This window comes from Somniosus microcephalus, chromosome 5 (assembly GCF_052327205.1).
Source record: "Somniosus microcephalus isolate GS21.2 chromosome 5, FLI_Smic_1.0, whole genome shotgun sequence".
NCBI classification, from domain to species: domain Eukaryota; kingdom Metazoa; phylum Chordata; class Chondrichthyes; order Squaliformes; family Somniosidae; genus Somniosus; species Somniosus microcephalus.
In genome coordinates this window covers 135,595,522-135,612,633 of record NC_140991.1, presented here as the reverse complement: position 1 = coordinate 135,612,633, position 17,112 = coordinate 135,595,522, and the positions used below count along the sequence as shown (strand labels likewise).

Genomic DNA, 17,112 nt, shown 5'->3' with positions numbered 1-17,112 from the left:
GGAAATAACCAGGTTTGTAGTGAAGGTATCCCTGTCCAAATTATATATTTGGACACTCAGGAAGCTTTTGACAAGATGCCACACAATAGGTTACATTATGACATAGAGTCCTGTGAGATAGGAAGGCAGATTCAGGACTGTACAAGGAACTGGTTACGTTCTCGCAAGCTGAGGGTCATTAGTAAAGGAAGTGCTTCTGCATGGATACTAGTGGAGTTCCATAGGGACCTATGTTCGAATCGCTGCTTTTTGCTATCTATATTAAAGATCTAGATGAAGATATCATGGGTACAGTCCACAAGTTTGTGGACGACATGAAGATCTGTGCTTGTGTTAGAAAAAAAGATTGCAAACTGATCGAGATGCAATGGGAGAATTCAATAATTTGAATGAGCTGGCAGAGCCTATAGCCTCCCCAGACGAAGCTCAATCATTGTTTAACGATAAATTTCAAGTCACTTGTGTTTCTGGCAGTGGCCCTCGGGTAAGTCCCGGGAAGGAGAACTAGAAAGTTATTGATCGCGTGGCGGGGGCGGGGTGGGGGGGTGGGGTTGTGGGGGAACGGCTCTCGGGAGTGCTGTAGAACCGGTTAAGTTCATTAAAAAAATCTACCTTTCTGGTGGCGACCATTTGCTAGGCCACATCCATGCCAGAAAAACCTGAGCGAAGCAGGCCTAGCGCCTGTCCATATAGGGCTGACCACTGTCCCAAGGGGTGATAAACCAGGCATTAGGTACCTCATTAGCATATGTCAAGGACCCAACGCCTGTCTTAAGCAGCTGCCGCAGAAACCTGGAAATTGTCCAAGGCCAATATGATATCGGATGTTTTTCAGGCGTCCATGGGGCACAGGGTGCAGCCCTGCAAATTTGGTCATTTTTGCCTCAGTTTTCCATCCAGAAAACAGGTTCAAGGAGAACCAATCTCTACCCAAATAAAAAGGTGAGAATTTCAAGAAGGGAAAATCTTGCTGTATTGCTCTCTGATCCTGAAGGCAAATGAGCAAAAGTAGAAAAAAACAAACCCAGGATATCAAACTCATGGTAATCTCTGGAGGTCAGCGCTGACTGCTGGTATTGGAGCCAACGGCCCCGACTGTAATGGGGTGAGGGGCGGTAATGGTGCCGCGAGCCCTGAAGCAGGCGTAATTGAGAGGTCTCATTTCCATACATTTTCTCCGACTCCCACCCAAACGCGGTCAGATCCACTACCTAGTCGGCAGGTGGGAGCGGGAATTCGGCAGCAGGAGGCTGCTGCCAAGGACCCACGTGAACGGTCCCTGGCCATTGGGCGAGTGGTGAGGGGAAGGGTGGTCTTGGATGTGATCGGGGGGAGCCAGGACAAGGGAGGCCCTAAGTTTCCTTGTGAGGCCTCGAGGAGTTCTCCTGCCTCTCCTGACCCACAAGGAAACCTGAAATAAAATTAAAAAACTTACCTGCCTGGGCCTCTTCTGGTTCAAGATCCAGCACCTGGCAGGTCTCGCCTGACAGGAAAGCCGTCACTGGTCCCCCGCTCAGGACCGATCTGCATATTTAAAGCAGGGTGCTGCTGCCTTCATGCAGGTGTCCTGTTAAAAGAAGCAGTTTAACATTGGGCCATGACAGGAAGGCAGCAGGATCAGAGGGGGTAAGTCGATGCAGTCATTTTAACTGAGTCCCGGGAGAATTAAAATCAGGCCCAACATCTCTATCATCCTAACAGAGCTGAAGCCAGAGTCTTCACTGTATTTGATTCCTTAGATCTGTAATCAACCATTTTAACCTTCAATAGTATTCATAACCAGCAAAGTAAAGAGTTGCCGCCTTTCACCAGGTTCAAAACTGAGCAGGCAGCAGGATAGTTGCAGGGACCAGGACTTGAGTTTTGTTATTTGCATTTTTACTGCTGAGAATTAAGTTGAAACCGTAATAACGAATAGCACCACATCAAAAGACAGTGCGCCTAAAAAAAAGGCGACCAGCATTTGAAAAGCAGCGGGGGATGGGGTGGGGGGGGGTGGTGGGGGCATCTTGGTCACCACATTGATGCCCAAAGTCCACCTGATGCAATATTCAGGCAGGCCTGTAAATGGACAAGCAGCACACCCGCCTGTTTCAAGCAGGAGGCTGCTTAAATAGACTGGTTGTAGGACCCCGTTTACCATCTTCAAGTAGGAATGAGTGGAGCTTGCGCCGCCCTCTAGGATCAGCCTTCTGCTCCCCTCCCCCAAGGCCTGACCGACTGGCTGGCTCAGCAGGGAGCTGGCCAATGTCCCGCCCTCCCAAAATCAGTGAGCTGTTGCGGGGTGCACGTTTGATGTCTGCAGCTTGCCGGCGGCATTCAAATGAGGCCCAACCCCCCACAGAAAACGGTTTGTGCCTCTCAGCGTCGGTATGGACAAGCATCACACCCTTGGCTTCACGCTGGAGTCAAAAATTGCTCCCTTGGTAGCCAGTTTTCAATTTTGAAATTTTCTGACCTCCCACTCAGAAACTAGACAGGTGAGCATCCCTAGAGATTCCTTCAACTCCATCGTAAATAAAATGAATATTTTCTCATAGGAAAGGGGGCAAAAGCGTGAAAGACGCTATTTGCAGTCATGCTGTTTCAACAACTGGTGCAGAATTCTCTCAGCTGGATAGATTAGCACAATGTATTGAAATGCCACACAACGTTATCATATCCAGAGCAATATTTTTATCTGGGGGGCACAAGGCAAAACAGAAAACTGTCATGAGCTCAAGGCTGCTTCAGTAACCTCCGTGTCACGCAAGGCACTGCGTTTAATTGATAAATTGGGGTAATGTGCTGCAGGCAGACATAACATATCTCATGTGATGTGATGTCCAGAACAACGCTTTTACAATGGTGGCATAGGAGAAAGATAACATAAATAGCATGAGCACAAGACTGCTGCAATAACTCTAGCTCACAGCACTGCACTGCACTCAAACACTCACCCATACCTCACTATCAGACAGCACCACACAGTGCTCAAAAACTCTCCATGCCTCACCCCATCAAATAACACATTCTCCCATACCTTGCTTTTCCAAGCCACTGCATAGTGCAGTGCTCAAACCCTCGCTCCTCTTTTGCACCATAGAGCTAAGTCAAATCATGTTAGCTGTTTAATATCTATTCCACAAAAAAATCAGCTTTATCTTTTGCAAATGTGTAACTAGAAAATATCGATCAGTAACAAAACTATCATCATAAGCCCTGTGCTCCTATACATCCAACCCAAATCATGTCATCACAAGCAATACCTCCGATCACCTGCTATTGTAGAGACCACTGACAAATCTCATTGTTTCACTCTTCCATGAAAGAGAATCCCAAATAATGCATTAAAGGAAATTTCCAACAAATCTCAAAGAAACATAAATGATGAAATTTGTAACAGTAAAAGCTAACATTTCTTTAAAGTACTGTGCTAACAGAGCAAAAATAGTATAATCAACATTCTCTAAACAGCAAATTAAAAGATATAACTTTCCAATAGCTGGGCAAATGGTAAAATGCAACCTAAATGAGCTGGGTCTCACTCTGCTTGACTATCAATATTTGCTAGGCAAGAAGTTAAACATATATTTGACCAGACAAAACTGAAACAACACCATCTCCACCCTCCCATTCCAATTTTTTTCATGCCACATCTGATGACTGGAGTATGGTTCCATGGGCTCCCTTACCTCATTTAAATTGCGATTCTTCAAATGTGAGCAGACACAGTGAATATAGGCAGGCTATTTAACCATTTGTGGCATTAACCCAGCCCAATCCCATTTTCATGCAAAATCTGCAAATGTGCCCTTTCCAACAGAGATCATTAGATAGTGATGGGGAGCAGAAGCATACCTAATTTAACCCACCCCCTCCCCACCTTACCAATGGGTGTTGAGGGCAATTGTGCTCCATTCATCACCCCAGACAATATTAAGCAACATAGAACTACATTATTATTTTTATTTATTCATTCACAGATGTGATCTTTGCTGGCAAGGCCAGAATTTATTTCCCATCCCTAATTGCCCTTGAGAAGGCGATGGTGAGCCACCTTCTTGAGCCGCTGCAGTTCGTGTGGTTAAGATACTCCCACAGTCTGAACTTCCACTGCAGCATTCAGACCTTTGCCCTAACAGTGCTGTTAGGTAGGGAATTCCAGGATTTTGACCCAGTGACATGAAGGATCAGTGATATATGTCCAAGAAAGGATGGTGTGTGACTTGGAAGGGAACTTGGAGGTGGCGGTGTTCCCATGTGCCTGCTGCCATTATCCTTCTTAGAGTTTGCGGGTTTGCGAGGTGCTGTTGAAGAAAAAATCTGGAATCTTCATAGTCTGTATGGTTCTATTCCACAATAAGCAGTGTATTTACTAACATAGTGATCAAGAAAGTATGCAACACCATATTTACCATGTGTTAACACTTATAGTACTAGGCCTAGAAATTCGGTGGAGCCCCAAACGGGGCGCCAAGCTCGCCTGGGCGCCGGAACTACTGCTGCGAACGGAGCCGTTGTGCCCACCGGAAATTCAGTTTGAGCGCCCCAAGAGGGACGCGGGGCGCTGCTCGAGGCGCCCCGCGTCCCTCTTGGGGCGCTGAAACTGAATATCGCAGCGCAACGTGCCGCAGCGCCACACACTGTGGCACGGCGCGCTGCGGTACTGCAGGCCTTCCTCCCCTTCTTAAGGGGGAGGGGCCTGCACCAGCGCGAAAGAGCCCGGCACCGAGGAGAAGTGCCGGGCTCTCGGGGCACAGCCGGCACTGCCGGGGGGGGGGGGATCAGGAGGCTGGGGACGGAGGTGCTGGCAGGCGGCCACCGAAAAAAATGGCCACCCCGCACCTCCACCTTAATTTGCGCCACTACCGCCACAGGTAGGCCCCGTGAACCGGGCGCGATTTGCGACCGGCGTTACAGAGGCGGGCGCGACCAAATATCGCGATTGGGGCGGTAGCGGGGCGCTGCGCACACCGATGACGTCATCGGTGGCGACGCAGCACTACAGGCAACGCCGCCATTAGCGCCCCGCTAAATATCGCGGGAGGCATGGCCAGTGGCACTAAAGTGCCCTCTTTAGGCGCTAACTGGTGGCGCAGCCCACCGAATTTCTAGGCCCTAGTGCCTTCATCTGTTGTATTAATCTCAAGGACAGTCTACTTACTCACCAGTCTAAAGGATAGTCTTTAAAAAAAAAAAAATCTGCTAACCCTCTTGCAGCTGTGGCAGAAGGATATGCTCTCAATATCAAAGCGTAATATTTTGTTTAAAAATTGGTCTGAATCAAGAAACTTGCTAACAATGCACTAATTTGCTAATAGAAACTTCCATTTTAAGGCTACCTCAGGAGTAACTCAGCATTGAAAATATTGGAGCCATTTCTCAATAGAACCAAACAGTGGCAACACAAGATTTCAGGGAGGATTATTTCTCATAATGAATGAAGAATCCTCAGAATGTTTCTGTCTGCATGCATAACTCAGTTATTCTTTCTCAATCATCACAGCATTTAAAGTGCAGGTAATTTTAATGGATATTGATGCATGTTTTATCTGCAATACAAGTAACTGCTGCTTTATAGATTTTTAGTTGAGGATTTGTTACTCTAACTGCACTGATGTCTAACCATTCTGTAAAGATGAGCCTGCTATCGAACGGTTTCATTGTGGCTGATGTGTAGAAATCTGCATATCTGTGCCCCACTGCACTGCACTGATCTCCAGCTCCAGCCCTGTGCTGCCTCCCCTGAGAAAACACTGAAAATTAAAATGTCAAGCTGCGACCATCCAGCTAAAATTATCTGTCGCAATTCGTCATGTCAAGGACGTGGCAAAGAAAATCAATCAATATTTGAAATGTGAGGCTATAAGTATGTAACAAGAGATTTACAAACAAGCTTGACTATGATCAAACAGCAATGTATGTAATGAAATTACAGAATGATAAAAGAATGGAAAGTACCTGAGCGAGAGACTGATCAAGACAAGAATCCCAAACAACTGTGAACATTTGAACTCTCCCAGTTTAACTATTGTGCTCCAATCCTGAAGGCTGAACATCTGACCGATTTGCTCTTGCAGAGCCACACTGCTGCTTCATAATTACAACAGCCAAACTCTTTCCAGCAGGGAAGGAGTTTATTTAATAATAGGATAGAGATCAAGGTTTGCTTCTGGTGTTTACTAGAATAACTTGATGGTCACTGAATAGACCTTCAATATCAGAGATGCCCGGAAGTCTTTACAGCGATGTCATTCAGAATATTGGAAAACATCAGATATCATTTTCACATGGCGTGATACAGAAAAGTTACTTCCTTCAGCATTGATGTTTTCAGTGTGATTGTGAAAAACCTGCTATACAAACTGTCACACTGAGCCAAAAATGTGCACTATCTAAATGACATTACAAGGAAACGTTTTATACAACACAGGACTTCTATTAACTTCTTAGCAATGCTGGTGCCTAGTTAACACTGAAGTCCACTTAAGGTGAGTTTTTGGCACACGTGGTTTACTTATGTAGTAATTTTTAGCAATGAGCAGATTCAAGCCAGAAATTCTCTGGTTGTAAACCTAACACCTAACCATTGGATCAAACATGCCCCATTAGGCCTTGTGGAAAACTAAAAATCAGGCCAGCGCCATTAAAATAGAGGTCAAACCTAAAATGTAAACAATGAAGGGATAAAAAGAAGCCTTTCTGGATCAAGAATAGCACACCTGCTTTGCACTATTTTTTTTTATTCGTTCATGGGATGTGGGCATCGCTGGCAAGGCCAGCATTCATTGCCCATTACCAACTGCCCTTGAGAAGGTGGTGATGAGCCGCCTTCTTGAACCGCTGCAGTCCATGTGGTGACGGTTCTCCCACAGTGCTGTTAGGTAGGGAGTTCCAGTGACGGTGAAGGAATGGCGATATATTTCCAAGTCAGGATGGTGTGTGACTTGGAAGGGAACTTGGAGGTGGTGGTGTTCCCATGCGCCTGCTGCCCTTGTCCTTCTAGGTGGAAGAGGTCGCGAGTTTGGGAGGTGCTGCCGAAGAAGCCTTGGTGAGTTGCTGCATTGCGTCTTGTAGATGGTACACACTGCAGCCATGGTATGTCGGTGGTGGAGGGAGTGAATATTTAAGGTGGTGAATGTGGTGCCAATCAAACAGGATGGTGTCGAGCTTCTTGAGGTTTGTTGGAGCTACACTCATCCAAGCAAGTGGAGAGCATTCCATCACACTCCTTACTTGTGCCTTGTAGATGGTGGAAAGGCTTTGGGGAGTCAGGAGGTGAGACACGCGACACAGAATACCCAGCCTCTGACCTGCTCTTGTTGCCACATTATTTATGTGGCTGGTCCAGTTAAGTTTCTGGTCAATGGTGACCCCCAGGATGTTGATGCTGGGGGATTCGGCAATGGTAATGCTGTTGAATGTCAAGGGGTTAGTCTCTCGCTTGTTGGAGATAGTCGTTGCCTCGCACTTGTGTGGCGCGAATGTTACCTGCCACTTATCAGCCCAAGACTGAACGTCGTCCAGATCTTGTTGCCTGCAGGCATGGACTGCTTCATTTTCTGAGGAGTTGTGAATGGCACTGAACACTGTGCAGTCATCAGCGAGCATCCCCATTTCTGACCTTATGTTGGAGGGAAGGTCATTGATGAAGCAGCTGAAGATGGTTGGGCCTAGGACATTGCCCTGAGGAACTCCTGCAGTGATGACCTGGGGCTGTGATGATTGATCTCCAATCTTCTTTTGTGCTAGGTATGACTTCAGCCAGCGGAGAGTTCCCCCCCCCCGCTGATTCCCATTGACTTCAGTTTTAATAGGGCTCCTTTATGCCACACTCGGTCAAATGCTGCCTTGATGTCAAGGGCAGTCACTCTCACCTCACCTCTGAAATTCAGCTCCTTTGTCCATGTTTGGACCAAGGCTGTAATGAGGTCAGGAGGCGAGTGATCCTGATGGAACCCAAACTGAGCATCAGTGAGCAGGTTATTGGTGAGTAAGTGCCACTTGATAGCACTGTCCACAACACCTTCCATCACTTTGCTGATGGTCGAGAGTAGACTGATGGGGTGGTAGTTGGCCGGATTGGATTTGTCCTGCTTTTTGTGGACTGGACATACCAGGGCAGTTTTCCACATTGTCGGATAGATGGCAGTGTTGTAGCTGCACTTTGCTGAGATCTCATTGAAAGGATTTACATTTATAGGACTATTTAATTATTAATATGTCCCAGCAGTGATAAAACAAAAATCTGTAAATACTGGAACTACCTCTTTGTTTGTTCAATTATTTTGTTGTAATTATAATATATATTGGGTAATCTAATTGTCTAAAAAGTCCCCTGTGATTCAACATTTGAATGGGAATGCCGTTTGAAGATGTAAACAAGCTGTTGTGGAAATATCTTCAAGAAACCTGAATCTGAACAGACTGGGGGATTGGCAAGTGGCTGATTTGTTTAACATAGACAAATGCAAGGTGATGCAACTGGTGGATGGAGACTAACAATAGGAATAGATAAGGAATAAGTAGACTACAAGACACAATGCAGGAGAGGGATCTCCCGGGATAACTCGTTGATGTTATCAACACAATGTATGACAGAAGTAAAGAAAGCAAATAAGATCGATGGGGATATAATCAGAGGGATAGGGCACAAGTCCCAAGAAGGAATACTGAGCTTGTATAAAGCACTCGTTCGGTCCTTCCTGGATTACTGTGTACAATGTTGGTCACTGTACCATATCCTGGCTTTAAAGAAAGCACAGATAAGGGCAATTAAACTGATGCTGGAGCCTCGATTTTAATTCCCTCTGTCTGGTGGAAATGGGTGGGGAAGCAATTAAAATAAGGTGAGTCACTAATCCCGCTGCCTTCCCACCATACCCTCTTTTGAGCAGGCGAGCAGGATACCCACAGGAAGTAAGTGGGGTCCTACTTTAAATATGTCATCAGGACCCGATCTACAATTTTAGTTGAAGGTCTGAGCGGGGGAGCAGTGACGACTTCCCAGCAGAGGGAGTTGTACATAAAAGGCAAGTTTCCCATCATGGAACCTGGCCTGATGAGTGCAGATTGGATAATCAGGCTTGGCGATCAGTAGGTCAAATTTGCATTCTTTCTGGGAGTAGATTTCCTCACCAGAAAGGCGTGCTGACCTCTGTGTTAGATTCTCCAATCCGTGCTCCAGTCAAGGTTCTGCACAAGGAGTGCAGCTTTACTGAATTTATCATAAACTGTTTGCTCCTAACCTGATAATAACCAGCAGTTTTAAAATACGGACAAAGACTGGTGACTGAGAGACACTGCTAGGAGTGTAGTATCTCCCTTTATGGTATGATTCAGTAGAATACACTTTTCAATTAAGCAATAATGAACCTATGTGAATGTAAACCTGTGTGAATGGCTTCTCTTCCCGCTCCCGCATCGTTACCTCTGGTGTCCCCCAAGGATCTATCCTATTTCTCATCTACATGCTGCCCCTTGGTGACATCATCCAAAAACATAACATCAGTTTCCACATGTACGCTGACGACACCCAGCTCTACCTCACCATCACTTCTCTCGAACCCTCCATGGTCTCTAATTTGTCAGACAGCTTGTCCGGCATCCAGTTCTGGATGAGAAGAAATTTTCTCCAATTAAATATTGGGAAGACCGAAGCCATTGTTTTCAGTCCCTGCCACCAACTCCATTCCCTAGCTACTAACTCCATCCCTCTCTCTAACATCTGTCTGAGGCTGAACCACACTGTTCACAACATTGGTGTCATATTTGACCCTATAAATGAGCTTCCAACTACATATCCATGGAATAACTAAGACTGCCTATTTCCACCTCCGTAACATCACCTGTCTCTGCCCTTGCCTCAGCTCATCCACTGCTGAAACCCTCATCCATGCCTTTGTTACCTCTAGACTTGACTATTCCAATACACTCCTGGCCAGCCTCCCATGTTCTACCCTACGTAAACTTGAGGTCATCCAAATTTCGGGTGCTCGTGTCCCAATTCGCACCAAGTCCCGTTCACCCATCACCCCTGTGCTCGCTGACCTACATTGGCTCCCGGTTAAGCAACGTCTCGATTTCAAAATTCTCATCCTTGTTTTCAAATCCCTCTATGGCCTCGCCCCTCCCTATCTTTGTAATCTCCTCCAGCCCCACAACCCCCCCACCCCCCGCCGCCATTGAGATACCTGCAGTCCTCTAATTCTGCCCTCAAGCATCCCTGATTATAATCGTTCAACCATTGGTGGCCGTGCCTTCTGTTGCCTAGACCCTAAGCTCTGCAATTCCTCCCTAAATCTCTCCGCCTCTCTACCTTTCTTTCCTCCTTAAAACCTACCTCTGTGACCAAGCTTTTGGTCATCTGTCCTATTTTCACCTTATATGGCTCGGTGTCAAATTTTTTGTCTTATAATACCCCTGTGAAGCGCCTTGGGATGTTTTACTATGTTAAAGGTGCTATATAAAGACATATTGTTGTTGTTGTTGTAAACAGCAGTGTTAGATTTTGCCATATCCCCAGGAGTTCAGTGAATGCCTAACATTCCAATAGCGCATCAGAAGTATTGGATCACAGGTATCCAAACAGGGCAGTCTTTCAATATAATTAAGGACCGACACATGTCTGATGGTTTGTATCAGCAGCAAGTTTAGTAAACTCTACAGCATGTTACAATAAAGACAACCAAGGAAGATAATTACTACACCAACATTTCCTCCAATTCAACTTTTTGAGTCTTATATTAGATTTCTAAATTCTAGATCTGAAAGTGATAAGACTACAAGGAGAATAAAAGTTTTTTTGGCCAACACCAGCTCTCTCCATCACTGGGTCTGTAGTGCAAATACATACAGACCTTTCTCAACTCCTTTCACTGCACTCGTTGACAGTCTATGCTATAAGTTAAGACTGCTAAGTTATGACGTTGCTTCTAATGGTATGCTTAACTTGTAGTTTCTTATCGCATGATGTGATTCTTTTCTGGTACACACACACATTCTCTCTCCAGCTCCAGTTGAACAACCAAATAAAGGGGTTAGTCTGTCAGTCTTTTGATAAGGCAGTGAAAGAAAACATGATTGTGTTTGTTCTGTTTATACCTACTATCTGCAGTTGAATGCAATATGACCTCGCACTACTACCATTATGATGGTGTTCTGGACTTATAACATGCAGATAGCACCCTCTAGTGGTAGTTAGTGTATAGCAGTGTTATTGTATAGCAGGGTGTTATTTGACCTTCTTCCTGTTTGACCCAGAAGTAGTATTCCAGGGAGTGTTTTTGCTGAGTTATGAAGAAAGCCACATGAGGCATTCTCAATCTTGTTCCATCCCTTCTTATATGCTAGGCAAGATGCAATGTCTGTGAGTATCCTTGTTTAGTAACATGATAACAACCTTGTCAGTGTAGTATTTTGACAATACTTTGTCTATAAGAAGTTATTAGCTGTTAGCTACCGGGGTTTCACTTCAGTGCTATTTAGTTATACAATTAGTCTATTCTGTTGTCATAAACATGTTTATATCTTATGTAACATCTAATGTATAGTACTCAGCTCTATGTACAAAACATATTTTGTCTTTGTTTACAGTTTCACAAAATAAATTCAAGTAAAGCTTCAAAACAGCAACCTGCTTCTCGAGGAATTATTTGAATGAGTGTTTAGCTGGCTGGATAACTAGATAGGAGTACATCTAGCGAGACCAGTACAGTGAAAAGACAGCATTATGGCTAGCTGTGAAGAGAGGAGATCCTCCACGTGGAGCAGCAAGGACTCAAGAGTTAAGTGGCCGTCATCAAGGTGCAGAGTAAGCCATCACGACACAGTCAGCTTAAGTCTTCACCTTGTACACCACACTTACCTCACATCATCATGGCAGAAGGTAATACCGAAAACGCTACTCAGCGAGTAGAAGACCTTAAACAGTTAGATATAACTGAAGAATGTGACAATCTGTCTATACGCTCTCGTTACTACAGATCGTCAGCTGGTACCAGGTCATCAGCTGGTTCATGGTCATCAGGTGGTTCTAGGGTAAGCATGGCCATCACCAAAGCACGGGCTAGGCTAGGAGCAGCCCAAGCCAGAGCTGCTTATGCCAACAAAGAAATAGAAATAAAAGTTGAACAGGCCCGGCTCCAAGCTGACCAGGCCCGTCTCCAAGTTGAACTCCAAGCTGACCCAGCCCGTCTCCAAGTTGAACAGGCCCGTCTCCAAGCCACATTGGACGCTCTGCACGAAGAAAAAGAGATAGATGCTGCATTAGCTGAGGCACAAGTATTGGAGGCAGTTTTGGTGGAAGCTGATCCTGAGACAGCTAACAAACTTTTAATTCCCGTTCCGTGGCAGAGTCGACTACAGCGCACCGCAGATTACGTGAGCGACCAAGCCGACACACAGTTTATGAGAGAGAGAGATGAAGACCCGCACATCTCTACTACAGACTCAAGCACTTCATATAACATGCCCCATGTCACCAACCAAGGTCAAAATGGACTGCGTGCCCCAAGTCACAGGATCCTCCCCCACAGAACAGAGGACACCGTGCAGAGGAATGGAGCGCTGAAGAGAGAAAGTCAGCAGCAAACCACCTCTCGTTTCCTTGAGGCCCCCAACAGAGCCCCTACTCAAGGCAACCATGGCACAGGCCCCACCACCTACGACCTTGCCAAATACCTTGCACGCAGCCAGCTGGTGACTACAGGGTTAACCACGTTTGATGATGGACCAGAAAATTATTGGGCCTGGAAGTCCTCCTTCCACGGTGCCATATCGGGCTTAGACCTGTCGGCAGGAGAAAAGCTCGACCTCCTTATCAAATGGCTCAGTCCAGAGTCCGCCGGACAGGCACGCAGGATAAAAGCAGTCAATGTGAGACATCCGCCAGCTGGGTTGATGATGGCTTGGGCGAGGCTGGAACAAAGCTACAGCTCGCCTGAAGCCATTGAAAGGGCTCTCTTTGCCAGGTTGGAGAACTTTCCGAAGCTAACAAATAAGGAACCCCAGAAGCTTCTCGACCTTGGAGATCTGCTGTTGGAACTCGAAGCCGCAAAACAGGACGGCTACCTACCCGGCCTATCGTACTTAGACACTTCCAGAGGGGTAAGTCCCATCATTGAGAAGCTTCCATTCAATCTGCAGGAGAAGTGGATATCATTCGGGTCAGAGTTCAAGCTAAAGCACAACGTTACCTTCCCTCCATTCTCTGTGTTTACCAACTTCATCCGTAGAGAAGCCAAAGCCAGGACCGACCCCAGCTTCAACCTCTTCTCCTCCCACACAGCACTTGCCAGAAGAGACAAGTTTGACAGACATGGAAAGACACCAATATATGTCCACAAAACGCAAGTGTCTTCAACCGAGAACACAAGGGATCAGAAGAAATCTGAGGATATGAGCAAACAATGCCCCATCCACAACAAGCCCCATCCATTAAAGAAGTGCAGAGGCTTCAGAGAGAAGTCCCTGGAAGACCGCAAACAGTATCTCAAAGAGAACTCTATATGTTTCAAGTGCTGCTCTTCCACGAACCATCTCGCCAAGAACTGCAAGGTAGATGCAAAATGCACAGACTGTGAAAGTGATCGGCACATTTCAGCACTCCACCCAGGCCCAGCTCCTTGGAAGTCAGAGTCGTCTCCTCCCGCGTCAGAGCATGGCGGGGAGAGAGAGGGAGCCGCCTATCCGGAGGTTACATCCAAGTGCACCGAGGTGTGTGGAGAAGGAGTGAGCGCAAGAGCATGCTCCAAGATATGCCTCGTTAATGTGCACCCGGTAGGGCGTCGCCAGGAATCTGAAAAGATGTATGCCATACTAGACGAACAAAGCAATCGTTCTCTAGCAAGATCTGAGTTCTTTGACATCGTCAAGATCAAAGGAAGTCCGTTGCCTTACACGCTGAAGACGTGTGCTGGACTTTCAGAGACAGCCGGCAGGAGGGCCTGTGGTTATGTTGTTGAGTCAGCCGACGGGAAGATTAGTCTCCCCCTTCCTACACACATCGAATGTAATCAAGTCCCCGACAACCGTTCTGAGATTCCCACTCTGAATGCAGCTCATCACCACCGTCATCTGAGACGCATTGCAGACGAGATCGCACCTCTTGATCCAGACGCAGACATACTCCTGTTGTTGGGAAGGGACATCCTGAGGGTACATAAGATAAGGAAACAGATCAACGGTCCACATGACGCCCCTTTCGCCCAAAGGCTAGACCTCGGCTGGGTCATTGTTGGAGACGTGTGCCTCAAGGGCGCTCACAAGCCATCTCAGGTGAGCACACTCAAGACTTCCATCTTGGAGAATGGTCGTCCAAGCTACCTTACCCCATGCAGTAGTCAGATCTGAGTGACAGAGAAGTTCAGTCATACGGCCCAGCCTCAGAACCCCCCAGCGCTGATCTCCACAAACAGCACACAGATGATACTCACTGGAGAGAACCCGGGTCAGTCAGTCTTCTGTCGCACCGCAAATGACCACAAACTTGCTCCATCGATCGACGACATGAGATTCCTCCAGATTATCGACAATGAGGTCTCTCGTGACAGCTCTAACAGCTGGGTTGCACCCTTACCCTTCCAGAACCCCAGACGATGGCTGCCGAACAACAGGGAGTATGCCTATAATCGTCTTAACTCACTCCATCGCACACTGGAGAAGAAGCCAAAGATGAAAGCACACTTCCTAGAGTTTGTCAAGAAAATGCTTGTCAACGATCATGCAGAGCTAGCACCTCCACTCCAGGAAGGCCAAGAGTGTTGGTACCTCCCCTCCTTTGGAGTCTATGACCCCAAAAAGCCGGATCAGATCCGCATGGTGTTTGACTCCAGTGCACCATATCAGGGAGTCTCTCTCAACGATGTACTCCTCACAGGGCCCGATCTCAATAACAGCCTCTTGGGGGTACTCATGAGATTCAGGAAAGAGCCCGTTGCCATCACTGCCGATATCCAGCACATGTTTCACTGCTTTGTGGTGAGAGAAGACCACAGAGACTTCCTCCGCTTCCTGTGGTATCGCAACAATGACCCCAGCAGAGACATTGCGGACTACAGAATGTGTGTCCATGTCTTCGGGAATAGCCCGTTCCCTGCTGTTGCCATATACGGACTAAGGAGGGCTGCCAAGGAAGAAGAAGATGACTTTGGCAGTGATGTGAGAGGGTTCATCGAACGAGAGTTCTACTTCGACGATACACTGAAGTCATTCCCGACCGAAGCAGAGGCCATCAGTACCCTTGGACGAGCCCAGGAACTACTTGCACTATCCAACCTCAGGCTACACAAGATAGCCTCTAACAGACCAGCAGTGATGGAGGCATTCCCCCCTGAAGATCGTGCTAAGGATGTCAAGGATCTAGACCTCTTCACTGATGACCTCCCCCTACAGCGTAGCCTAGGAGTGTCTTGGAACATAGCAACAGACACGTTCACGTTCCAAGCCTTAAATGACAAGAAACCCTTCACACATAGAGGAGTGCTCTCTACAGTCAACAGCCTATACGACCCTCTCGGCTTCTTAGCCCCTGTCACGATACAAGGCAGGCTGCTCCTCAGGGAACTCTCCATACACGCTGAAGAGTGGGACTCACCCCTCCCTGAAGAGATGGAAGCAGAGTGGGACAGATGGAGAGACTCACTTCAAGACTTACAGGAGATCCAAATACCTCGCTCCTATACGTCCTTCTCTCCCTCAAATGCCCAATTCAAAGAGCTTTGTGTCTTTGCAGACACATCCGCTAAGGCCATTGCAGGTGTGGCTTATCTGAATGTCACCACTTAAGATGGACAAAGCAAAGTCGGCTTCGTCTTTGGAAAGGCCAAGTTGGCACCCCAGCCAGACCTCACCATACCCAGATTGGAACTGTGCGCAGCAGTATTAGCAGTTGAGATCGCAGAGTTCATAGTAGAGGAGATTGATCTGAAGTTCGACAGCATCAAGTATTATACAGACAGCAAAGTGGTGCTAGGATACATCCATAACCAAAGTAGACGGTTCTACATCTACGTGAACAACAGGGTCCAATGTATTCGACAGTCCACATCCCCTGACCAGTGGAGGTATGTCCCCACAGACCTGAACCCAGCTGACCATGGGTCTAGATCTGTAACAGCGTCCCTTCTCAGCAGCACGACTTGGCTGTCAGGACCTGCTTTTCTTCAGGATCAGTCCCTGCACTCCTCTGAACTCAATGAGTCATTCGGCCTCCTCAACCCTGTTTCTGACTCCGAGATACGCCCACAAGTCACAGCGAACGTTACTCAAATCTCTAAGGACCTGATGAGCACCAAACGCTTCGAGCGTTTCTCCAAATGGAACACTCTCATAAAGACAGTAGCACGCCTAACCCACATAGCTCATACCTTCTCCCAGTCTACACAAGAGAGTAGCTGCCATGGGTGGCACATCTGTCGTAAAAGTCCCTCTGAAGAGGAGCTCAAAAGAGCCAAAATCCTTGTGATGAAGAGCGTCCAACACAAGTGTTACTCAGAAGAGTTGAAGTGCATAGCAGCAGAACGCAACCTACCCCCTCACAGCAGTCTACGGAAGCTGCATCGTATCATCGACACCGACGGACTTCTCAGAGGTGGTCCTTCTTTTGTCGCCAGAGGACTCCAGTGACAAGTAGAGTTAGGATTATGTGGGGTCGTTAACGACCCCAGATGGGGAGTGTTCTGGACTTATTACATGCAGATAGCACCCTCTAGTGGTAGTTAGTGTATAGCAGTGTTATTGTATAGCAGGGTGTTATTTGACCTTCTTCCTGTTTGACCCGGAAGTAGTATTCCAGGGAGTGTTTTTGCTGAGTTATGAAGAAAGCCACATGAGGCATTCTCAATCTTGTTCCATCCCTTCTTATACGCTAGGCAAGACACAATGTCTGTGAGTATCCTTGTTTAGTAACCTGATAACAACCTTGTCAGTGTAGTATTTTGACAATACTTTGTCTATAAGAAGTTATTAGCTGTTAGCTACCGAGGTTTCGCTTCAGTGCTATTTAGTTATACAATTAGTCTATTCTGTTGTCATAAACATGTTTATATCTTATGTAACATCTAATGTATAGTACTCAGCTCTATGTACAAAACATATTTTGTCTTTGTTTACAGTTTCACAAAATAAATT

At 46.6% G+C, this 17,112-nt stretch overlaps 1 protein-coding gene across 2 annotated transcripts in view; it reads right to left on the bottom strand.

Moving 5' to 3' along the window:
- The window catches only part of gabbr2 (gamma-aminobutyric acid (GABA) B receptor, 2), a 1,824,974-nt gene that overhangs the window by 556,275 nt on the left and 1,251,587 nt on the right, over nucleotides 1-17,112 (bottom strand). The gene's annotated exons all lie outside the window — the stretch shown is intronic.